General features: G+C 33.7%; 1 pseudogene; it reads right to left on the bottom strand.

Annotated features, from left to right (window-relative positions):
* Nucleotides 1-816: 816 nt before the first annotated feature.
* LOC145253150 (5S ribosomal RNA) lies at nucleotides 817-935 on the bottom strand (annotated as a pseudogene).
* Between the last annotated feature and the right edge of the window lie 11,511 nt (nucleotides 936-12,446).

Below are 12,446 nucleotides of genomic sequence, written 5' to 3' on the forward strand. Positions count from 1 at the left end.
GCCACTGCAACGCGTGGCAGGGTACAGCTAGTATATATATATATATATATATATATATATATATATATATATATATATATATATATATATATATATATATAACTTTTATGCAATTATGATATAAAGTATAACCCCGAGATACGGTATTAAGAATTAGTAACAAAGAAAAGTATATGATATACATGTATATAATAAAATAACATTATAAAGAACACCGTAAGGTGAGGTAAATATCGTAACCAGGGGTCGTAATAACATCGTATTCCACATCGTAACCTTAACAAAACGTATCCTAGAGCCAGAGTATCCCGGGGTCCTACTGTATATAAATAACTTTTTGGTGCGATTTTGATTAATTTCATATTGTTTTTTTCCTTTAATGCATTAACCCGTATATGTTGCAAACTTCTCTTTGATGTGAAGAATTGCTATTTTGAAACTCCATGGAATAAAGTCCTTGTTGTTTGTTTTACTCCTTGTCCGATAATTCAAATTGTATATACCTTCCTCACAGGTTTATAAGGTTTTTGGAAAATTTGAATTGAATTTCAATAACAATATTTTTATTTATATATATATATATATATATATATATATATAGAGAGAGAGAGAGAGAGAGAGAGAGAGAGAGAGAGAGACTAAACTGTAACTACGTCAGCACTAACCCTATTCGGGTTTAACCGGCTTCCCCAGATGGAGGAAGTTTCATGGAAGTATAAAATTCACAAGCAGTTCCCAGTCGCATGTATATACCTGTCAGGAGAGATGACGACGTTAGATTTTTGCAATTCTTGCAGGGAGGTGTCGACGTCCTCCGACATACAGCGCCTAGAATTCCCAAATTGGTCACCCATTTTAGTAATGGCCAGGCTCAACGTTGCTTAACTTCGGTGATCTGACGGGAACCGGTGTGTCAATGTGATTATGCCATATATATATATATATATATATATATATATATATATATATATATATATATATATATATATATATATATGTATGTGTGTGTGTGTATGTGTGTGTGTGTATATATGTGTATATATATATATATATATATATATATATATATATATATATATATATGTATATGTATATGCATATATATGTATATATATACATATATATATATATGTATATATATATATATATATATATATATATATATATATATATATATATGTATATATGGCATAATCACATTGACACACCGGTTCCCGTCAGATCACCGAAGTTAAGCAACGTTGAGCCTGGTCATTACTAAAATGGGTGACACACTCTCACATGAAGCCAATTTTCTTTTTACCCAATCTGTTTCATTGTTCTACATTTCACTTTCACGCTAGTATGATCCTTTTCAAACTTAGTTTCTTTAAATACTTTACAGGCAAAAATTCTTCATACATTTTGCTAATTCCTTCGTTCTGACGAAAAGGAAAGTATTTCTTCGAAACTCCGCGGATTAAGGAGCTTCACCTTATTTGTGTTTCGTTTCCGAAAAATAAATGTGTGCTTAACTCTTGCTAAAGTGTTTCTCAGCATCATTTATTAAACCTAATATAAAGCTGAACGTCTGTGTGTGTGTGTGTGTGTGTGTGTGTGTGTGTGTGTGTGTGTGTGTGTGTGCGTGCGTGTGTGTGGTCAAGAATAGGCTCCTATATGGTTGACTATTTTTTTTTTTTAAACTGATTACATATAATGATAGAAGATGTATCGAGGATCAGGAATGGGTATGTTTGATCTGGCAGAAATGTGGTTCATAAAAATTGTGGGGTCTGCGTTCGCTCCTGGCCCCCAAAGTATGGAAATAAAAAATGAAGAAAAAAAACGTTTACGAGGGTTTCTGATATAGATGTACATAAGAATACTTTGATAAGTATGTTTCAAATTGAATAGGGATGGTATAATAAAATTTTGGGGTCTGTGTTCGCGCCTGTATTCCATGGAAATATGGCACAAACTTTAACAAAGACTTTTCATATCTATTTGCGTAAGTATACTTTGATAATGATGTTTCAGTTTGAAGAAATATGGTATGATAAAATTATTGGGTGTTCGTTCGCGACTGACCTCTATAGAATGTAAATATGTCACAAAGTTTAACAAGGTTTTTTAAAAGGTGTGAGGGTCCACAATAACACCTTAGCTTTAATCTTAATTCACGTTAGCTTTTATTTATTTTTTTTAGTTGAATCATATTGTGTCGAATAAATTCACCTCATAAATTCACGTTCTTATTAAAGTGAAAGCCAAAAAAAAGTCGGAACTTTAGACAATTCTCAACACAAATTTTGCATAACTCTGTTTTTTTTTCCTTCACCACTTGCACGTGGCACTCTTTCGAAAATAGATGAATAGATAAATAGATAAATAATAAAAAATAAGAACGTTACTTGTTATCGAGTAAAAACAAGGAAAAAATCCTGCTCACGTGATGACGTGCCTTTTTAAAAACATTTACATAACCTTTTTATTTTTATTTATATATCTGTTTACGCCTTTTTGTCCGTGTACTACAAGGAATTCAGTTGATTACAACTCTTTCTGCGTGTTCGTTACATTACAATAGTACAACGCTGAAAATATACTACACCGTTCAATTCTGCAAAACTGAAACGAAGCTGTTCTGCTTGAAGGGCGCCATTTTCTTCTTATTCATATTTATATCGATTCTTTGCTTTAAAAAAACTAAAGTAATTACGTATTTACTTTTTTAATATCCCATTTTGCTGTTTCGGATTATTTTACTAAAGTAAGTAAAGCTTCATTATTTTTCAAAACTGTTTTTGTTTCTTTCTTTTTCGATATTTCGTCGATATTATTTAGTAAGAGTGTTTAGCAGAAAGCGAATAAACGACTACCCGAAAAAATAAATATACAAGAAATAAATGTTACCTTAGTCAATAAAAGTTCAGTTCATGTTTTTTTGTTTTGAAATAGTTTTTAATGCTCTTTACTTGAAATAATTTCAGCGAACCGAAATTAAAAACGAAATTTGAGGCGATAACTACTTGAATGAATTTTTATATAAACTACACATGCCATAATCGAATATTTCTCAAGCACAAAATAACGGAAAACATTAAAATATGTTTATAAATATTCCTTACGTTGACGGAACTCTCTTAAATTGTTAACACAGAATGCTCAGGTGCTCCTCTTTCAAATTGAAAACGGGGCTCTCCATTTCAAAGTCGCTGCCATTTTGATTTTTTTAAACCGGTTCGTGAATTAAAAAAAATAATTTTTTTACAAAATACTGAAAAATACAGACAAATGAACTTTTCCACCATAAAAGTAACTTTTATTGACCATGGTAACATTTATTTCTTGTATATTTATATTATTATACATATAAAATTTTCTATTTGTAAGGAAACATCATTTTGTTGGTCACTCTTGGCTACGAATGGAAACAAAGTTGATATAAAAAAATATATTTTCGCGAAAATTATCTTTACGTTCATCATATTTTACTTAGAGTAACATTTTTGAGTATCAAAACCTATCTCTTTACAACCCCCTCCTTTTCACAAACTATCATACTTTCATCAATCACAGTCCATTTTCTGTAGGCTGTTTTTGAACCCAGTCAACGACGGGTACTTCTGCTAGTATATATATATATATATATATATATATATATATATATATATATATATATATATATATTATTATTATTATTATTATTATTATTAGCTACATATTTGCAGATAACATTTTTGTGATTTGATTTCAGTTTAGCAATGCCGGAGTTACATTCTTAATATTTGTCTTGTATTATTCATTTAAATTAAGAAAAAAAATTTGTCTTGTATTATTCATTTAAATTAAGAAAAAAAATAACATTGAAGTGTGTAGGATTAAAGTAGACATTTAAAAGAGCAGTATGAGCCTAGAATACATGATTGCGATACTACCTGGGGGAAATTTATGTGAAAAGCGGACGGTATATATAATGGCAAAATGGCCATTATCTTGTGAATCAGTGTAAAGAAAAAGAAAAAGAATAATAAATACAAAGCTAAAGTTGCATAACGGATCAAGAAGGGATGATTTGTTAACTAAGTTCTAAGTGTGGTCGCAAATGAAAATTATAAAGTTAATTCTCCACGCGCTGAAGATCGTCTGAACTTGCAAGATATCATATCAAGCTACACTGAGTGATGTGTATATGTGATGAGCCTGGTTATGTATTCTGAAGCATTCAGGCAAGGTACATTGGAAATTATCGCTCACTTCTGACCAGTGACGCTGAAGTTAAGATTTTGCTGTAGGGGCTCTATCGGTACGAGCGCAAAAGTGCGATGCTTAGCCAAAACCTTGTTTATACTCCAAAATTAAGGGTTATAACTAGAAAATGTGTGGAGTTTTTTCCGGAAGTGCTCAGCTATACTGAGGCTCAGCTGTTTTTTTTTGTTTGTTTGTTTTTTAAAGACCATCTACTAGTTGTCCAGTTGTGTACAAATCCCAGGAGCGATAGGAGCCTTCTATAGTCTTAAAGTGACACAAGGTTCAACGACCGACATCGGAAAAGCGCTGTTGTACAACTCATACCGATCCAAGTTATGACAATGGGGCCATTGACAATACATTCAAAATGCATCGTTGGATTACCATGAATAACAGAGATCTCCCCTGGGTGATGAAAACAAAGATTCCGGACACGGTTATGGTATTTGGTGTGGTTTCAAGTGAGAGCTACATCATGCCACCTCACATCTTTGAGGTCAGCTTGAAAGTCAACACCAAAGTGTATCTTGATTTGCTGAAGAGTGCGATGATCCTATGGTGCAATCAGGTGGCCGCTGGCAGATCCTGGGTGTGGTAGTAGTACTCGGTGCCAGCACACAAGTTCAAAGAGACCCAGGCTTGGCTTCAGAAGGAGTGCTACGATTTTGTACTTTTCTCCCACCCACCCCCTCCTCCCTCCTCTCGAACACGCTGAATTACTTCGTTTGGTCATACGTCGATAACATCACCAACATGACCTTCCACAACACTAAAGTCAGCCTGATCGCCGCTATCCGTCGAGTATTCGCTGAGTATTCGCCAGCGCTAGTGGAAAAGGTATACTCCCAGTGCTGGAACCGTATCGAGGCAGTGATTGAGGCTGAAGGCGGCTACATTGAAGAGATGTCAGCTCTAGCACATAATCAAGTTAATTGAATAGATTTTTTTTTTTTAATAATAAAATAAAGCTGTAGTGCTTTTTTTTCTTTAAGGCGACAATTTTATCGTTCCATCCTGTACTTTATTTACTTAATTTGACAGGCTATCAAGTCATTATTATCATTATTATCATTATTATTATTATTATTATTATCATTATTATTATTATTAGTAGTAGTAGTAGTAGTAGTAGTAGTAGTAGTAGTAGTAGTAGTAGTAGTACAAATTAATAAAAACTGCGAATATTTTTTTGCATATACTTTTATGTTAAAATTAGCATGGCAATTTCCTTAAGCTTGAATTTTTAAAACAAGGCTCATTTCTAATTAGAGAAGAAAGCTAACTTTTGCAAATAATAAAAGGATCCTTCGAATATATTTTGAAAAAATGTATGCATATATATATATGTGTGTGTGTGTGTGTGTGTGTGTGTGTGTGTGTGTGTGTGTGTGTGTGTGTGTGTGTGTGTGTGTGTGTGCGTGTATGCGCGTGTATGTGAGTGTGAGATAGAGAGAAAGAGAAAGAGAGCGAGAGAGAGAGAAAGCGAGAGAGAGAGAACGGTTACTGAGAGAGAACCACCTATCATAATGCCCACTTATTAAAAAAAAAACTTCAAAATTAAGAGCGCAATATTTATACATGTGGTATATACGATCAGAGCAACATCCGTACCGTCGGTTTCAAAGCAAAACAAAAGGCACCGACTCTCTTCAGCCTCTGTTTCTGTCTGTCTTCTCGAAAAATGGCGTCTCCAGACAACATAGGCGACCAACTGTAGATGCGCTTTGTTTGGATTTGAAACCGGCGGTGCCGCTGTTGTTCTGATCCTCAATAACACACACGCAAATATATACACGCACACACAAACACACGTATATATATATATATATATATATATATATATATATATATATATATATATATATATATATATATATATAAAGTTATACGTGCTTCTTCATTTTTGGAGCTTCCGCTTTAAAAATCCGTCATAAAAACGAGCGGCTTTTTTTCAACGCTCGATAGTGCCATAAATGTTCTATTTCGCCAAATAGTGGTAAATATATATATATATATATGTGTGTGTATGTGTGTGTGTGTGTGTGTGTGTGTGTGTGTGTGTGTGTGTGTGTGTGTGATGAGAGAGCAAGAGAGAAAAGGAGAGAGAAAGATATAGGTAGAACAGATTTATATGAACATAACTGAAATAGATGGATAGATTGATAGATAAATATATATGTGTGTGTGTGTGTGTGTGTGTGTGTGTGTGTGTGTGTGTGTGTGTAGAGATACTTTTCTTTTTCAATTTTTTCTATCCCTAAATGTTTTAATTAATTCATCGATACACCTCCCCCTCATCATCCACATTTTCATCTTCTTGCTCTCACCCATCCTCCTACTTCGCCTCCTCTCTGACCTCGAGGTGCGAAACATCACCGCTAGAAAAAAAAACACAAATCCCACGTATCCCTCCATCTTGGCCTCCGTAAGATTCCTCCACGTCTCTCATCCGCTGCCCGTTTCTTCGCTCCGCATACCTACCCACAACCCCCATTTCCGGTTATCTTGCTCCTCCTGCCCCTATGGCCATTCCAGTCCAGGTTGTGCCGGATATTGTCTGCCCTTGATATCGGATAATCCGCTGCCAGCGATTAATAAAGGGAGATCTATTCGCTTTGCAATAAGCTCTCGCTTTTGACGGCCACTCCTTTAGTCGCTTTTCCAGTTATCGTTCTTGTCTCTTTTCCTCGAAATGCGACCAACAACAACAAAGATTGATATCTGGTATCAATCTGTAACCACAACTACGTCATAACTCAAACGAATATTTAATTCTAAAATAGTGATAATTATTGGCTTACTCTAAATATCGACGCAAAGAAGTATTGCTTTGTCTATATATTTACACGTACATCGCGGTGACCTTGAGTAGTTTAAATAGATACTAAACTACTCTTTAACCCATTGGGTCAATATTTATTGGGTGCTTAACTGAGCTCCAGTATATGCTTCCTTTCCCCCGATTTAAAACATTCACGGCAAAACACGTCTAGCTACAACCACTGTAAAAAAGATCTTTCTTTCCTCTGTATCTTGGAGCTAAAAGAAACTTCTGCTAGTAGAGCTTCTTTACAAGAACTGCCGTCTATGGAACCCAATACCACGAGATTGCTTCCCCATTGACTACAATATGATCGTTTTCAAGTACAATATTAACAAATTCTTTTTTAATAGTCCTCTTAAGTATGTAACCAGCACTCATCATAGACGAATTGAAGCGGTTCCCAGTCTCTGTATTTATGTTAACCTTTAATCAAGGCATATTGCCACTTTGAACGTAAGGGGCTACTATTTGTAATTATGCCTAACACGGGACTGAAGAGAGTTTAGCAGCGAAATGTCTGTTCACGGTACAATTAAATCGTCGTCATCATCACCGTCGTCTGTCCTCATCGGTTGATTTACTTGATGATGGTTATAAAAATAAGTCAAATGATAAAGGCGATGATGATGACAGCGATAACGAACAATGATAAACACGATTATGATGACGATGACGGTTACGTCATCGTCATCATAGTCGTGTTTATCATTGTTCGTTATCGCTGTCATCATCATCGCCTTTATCATTTGACTTATTTTTATAACCATCATCATCATAATCACCATTGTTTAACATCTTCACCAATATTAATCTCATCGTTATCGTAACTATTTTTGCAATCGTCACCACCATCGTGTAACTTGTCTACATAATCATTACCATCAACATAACCATTACCATCAACGTAATCATTACCATCAACATAATTATTACCATCAACATAATCATTACAATCAACATAATTATTACCATCAACATAATCATTACCATCAATATAATTATTACCATCAACATAATTATTACCATCAAGATAATTATTACCATCAACATAATCATTACCATCAACATAATCATTACCATCAACATAATCATTACCATCAACATAATTATTACCATCAACATAATCATTACCATCAAGATAATTATTACCATCAACATAATCATTACCATCAACATAATTATTACCATCAACATAATCATTACCATCAACATAATTATTACCATCAACATAATCATTACCATCAACATAATTATTACCATCAACATAATCATTACCATCAACATAATTATTACCATCAACATAATCATTACCATCAATATAATTATTACCATCAACATAATTATTACCATCAAGATAATTATTACCATCAACATAATCATTACCATCAACATAATCATTACCATCAAGATAATTATTACCATCAACATAATCATTACCATCAATATAATTATTATCATCCATATAATCATTACCATCAACATAATCATTACCATCAACATAATCATTACCATCAAGATAATTATTACCATCAACATAATCATTACCATCAACATAATCATTACCATCAACATAATTATTACCATCAACATAATCATTACCATCAATATAATTATTATCATCCACATAATCATTACCATCAATATAGCCCAGCTTAATTTTATTGCCATCTCCTCCGTAATTATCATCATCATTGTTATCATTATCGTCGCTCGACGCTTTCTTAACTAAGGTATTCTGGCCTTGGGCCAAGATCATAATGTAGTATCTGTTCTGGTGTTACACTTCACCATTTCTGTCCTCGGTCAGTGGAGGAAAAATTCTTCATGACCGAACCATTTTTTATTTTTGTTCCTGTCCAGAGTGTCCTTTTAGGGGGCTGAATTTTCCCCATAAAAACCGACCTTGTGTCTAACTCTTCCCTCGTGAGGAGGCAAGTAAATAGGAATTAACGTATTATGTGAATTCTTGTCGCTCTGAAAATAACGGGAGTGCCGTTTCTTAGCAGGAGTATTAACAGTGGCTGTAGTGGTAGTAGTTGGAGTAGCAGAAGTAGTGGAAGTAGTATTAAGAGTAGTAATAACAATAGTGGTAGTATTATCAGTAGGGTTGGCTCTCTGTCGGTCTCCCTCCCAAATAAAGTTAGTACAATCAAGGAAGCAGCAAACAGGGAAAGATTTCCAAAGTCTAGCAGTCCGAAGGAAGAAACAAGTAGAGCATCTAGGAACAGCAATAGTAAAGGGGTGATATTTTGCTGCTTGTTGGGTAAGTCGGGAAGATATACGTCGAATGGGCACAAGTGCTATGAATTCATCAGAGCACATTTCATTAAAGTACGCCATAATCACGTTGGCACACCGGTTCCCGTCATATCACCGAGGTTAAGCAACGTTGAGCCTGGTTATTACTAAAATGGTTGACCAATTTGGGAATTCTAGACGCTGTATGTAGGAGGACGTCGACACCTTCCTGCAAGAGTTGTAAAAACGGAGATATACACGGGAACCGCTTGTGAATTTCATACGTCTATGAAACTTCCTCCTTTGGAGGAAGCCAGTTAAACTCAAATAGAGTTAGTGTCGACCGACATATTTCATTAAAGTACTTGTAAAACAGACACAGGGATAAAAAACTGCAGCAATGGAGCAAAGGTTAGAACTTGGTTCACAATGTGTAACCTATTAGATTGGAGACTCTTTTTTTTAACCCTGTTTAAGATTGGAAGACTGGTGATAAATGCACAAACCCAGATGTGCTGCAGCCTTGTCAATATCCTCAATATATTTGTTTTAATTCATATTGCCTGTGAATGTTAGGCCGAGAAGTTTGAAACATGAGCTCTCGGGTAGGGTGTTATTTGTCATGGCAATCGGTGTTTGAGAAGGATTTTTGTAGTTACTAAAGGAAAGAAGCTTAGTCTTAGTAGAATAAACTGTTACCGTACTCTTACTCCCTCATTCCACTACCAAATAAAGGTCATTTTCCGGAGTTTCTGCCATCGCTTTAGATATGTCTACATTTATTTTTTCCCTCATGTCTATTATAGAGCGTGGTGCCATTAGCAAATATACTCATCTCGTGGAACAATTTTATCAAGGAGGCCATTTATGAATATCAGGAATCCCCATCATGGGGAGATGACGACGTTAGATTTTTGCAGCTCGTGCAGGGAGATGTCAACGCCATCCTACATACAGCGCCTGGTATCTCGCGAAAGACTTTTAAGCCCATGTCGAGATAGTAGGGTTTTATTAACTACATGGTGAACTTTTAAAACGAGATGCAATGCACGTGTAATAAATATCTTTTTTTTTTAAATTGCAAAAATTTTTTCCCTTTTGTTTGTTTTCATTGCGACTGTCTTGGACACAACGTGTTGGGCCCAAGTATTTAAAATTAACGACACCGTTGAAGATTAACGACAATGTTACATGACTATGTTCAAACAAACATTTATTGTTCGATATAATTAAGTGAGATTTTTAATTTTTTAAAGATTTTTTAAAAGGTTTATTTATTTCTCAGATTCCTATGTTGCAAATACAGTGAAAAGGGTGTAATTACACATTTTGAATATACTCACTTACTCCTTTTACTTATTTAAATAAGTTAATTATATCTTATGAATATTAATTTAATCAAAGATTATTTCATACCAATCATGCTATTATATTATATTTGTATTATTTAATTAGGACGTGTTAACTTATTTTATTTAACTCTCTCTCCAATTTAATCTATAATATCAATCTCACATGTGTGTTTAAATGTATGTAAGTATGGATGGAATGATCGATCGATTGACTTTCGACAGAGGCGATGAATTTTCACGAGATCGGTACTGTTTTGAAGCTCGCTCTTCGGACTACAAATATCGAAAAATTGGCTAAAAACATTAATTCCTTCACTCTATACTAAGTATTTTTCTACAGCGAGGGGTCGCTTTTTTCGCCGATATTATCGAAAGTAATCTCCTCTTTTCGATTAACTAGTCTTAATTAAAATCTTCGCCACTTTGAGTTTGACGATGGACGCAACGGCAAACACGTCACGTTTTTTTACGTTCTTTTCCTCCTTCGTGGTATTGGTTTGAGCCTGCCTGCACACTACCACTTTTTTTGCCCAACACACACCTCCAAACACCTGGGAAACGCCAGACACCCAGGCTAGTATCAAATATATATATATATATATATATATATATATATATATATATATATATATATATATATATATATATATATATACCCTCACCCACTCTTTTTGCTGATAAGGAGACTTATAAAACCAAATGATAAAATTATTATCAAATACGTATTATAAGTCTCAATAAAAACATCGTTTCCGAAACGATCGTACAATTATTGATTTTGTTTGTTGTTCCTTTTGAAACCGTTTTTTAATTTTTAATTTTAATTATAAATTATCAATCATTTTATTCTCTCTCTCTCTCTCTCTCTCTATATATATATATATATATATATATATATATATTTACCAGTGGTGAAAAAAACCGGACTAGAGTGCGCAATGTGTAGTCAGAGCAGTATATAGGAAATTTATTACTGTGAGTCCAGAATGAGTTTACAAATTGTTTCAAGTAGAGGAAAATCCTCAAAGAGAGGAAAAAATCCAACTAGCATCGTCAGAATTCATAGATGGACTAAGTTATAAAGTCAAATAAGAATGGAAAAATCGTAGATAAAGGGGAGTTAGAAAAGAAGGGGTGGTAGGGAGAGGACATTGGAATTTAAAGTAGTAGGAGTGTATACAATAAGAGATGGGTTTATAATTAAATAATAATTATGTGTAAATTCTTATATACGTTTTTTTTTAGTTTATAACGGTTTAAAATTAAAAGACGCTACTTTTATTTATAACGGCATAAGTAACAGTTAATTTAAAGGATCACCATGGCAACAGGTTGGAGAGTTAATATTAGTGAAGGAACGGGTTGAAAATGGGGTTTAAAGTGATTTAGCCGGGCGGGGAGAGATTGAAAGATATTTATTGTTTAGAAAATGGAAAGAAAAAGAAAAGGAAAAATAAATTAATGAATTATACTTTACAGGTTAATTTTGATAGTATAATGATAGGTAAGAGTATCAGTAAGTAAATAAAATAAATTAAAATATTAATAAATAATTGTTAATGGTAAGTAAATAAAATACGCACACACACACACACACATAAATACACATACACGCGTACACCTGTAAAAAGTACGGAGACACATAAATGGTGGGGGAACACATGCCTAAGTAAATATACAAAAAAAACAGATACGTAAACATAAAAATAAATAAACACATATACATACATATACATGCATACATATACACACATACATAATACAAATATATATATATATACATATATACATACATACACACA

Source organism: Euprymna scolopes, chromosome 29 (assembly GCF_053919585.1).
Source record: "Euprymna scolopes isolate OS-2025 chromosome 29, ASM5391958v1, whole genome shotgun sequence".
Classification (NCBI taxonomy): domain Eukaryota; kingdom Metazoa; phylum Mollusca; class Cephalopoda; order Sepiida; family Sepiolidae; genus Euprymna; species Euprymna scolopes.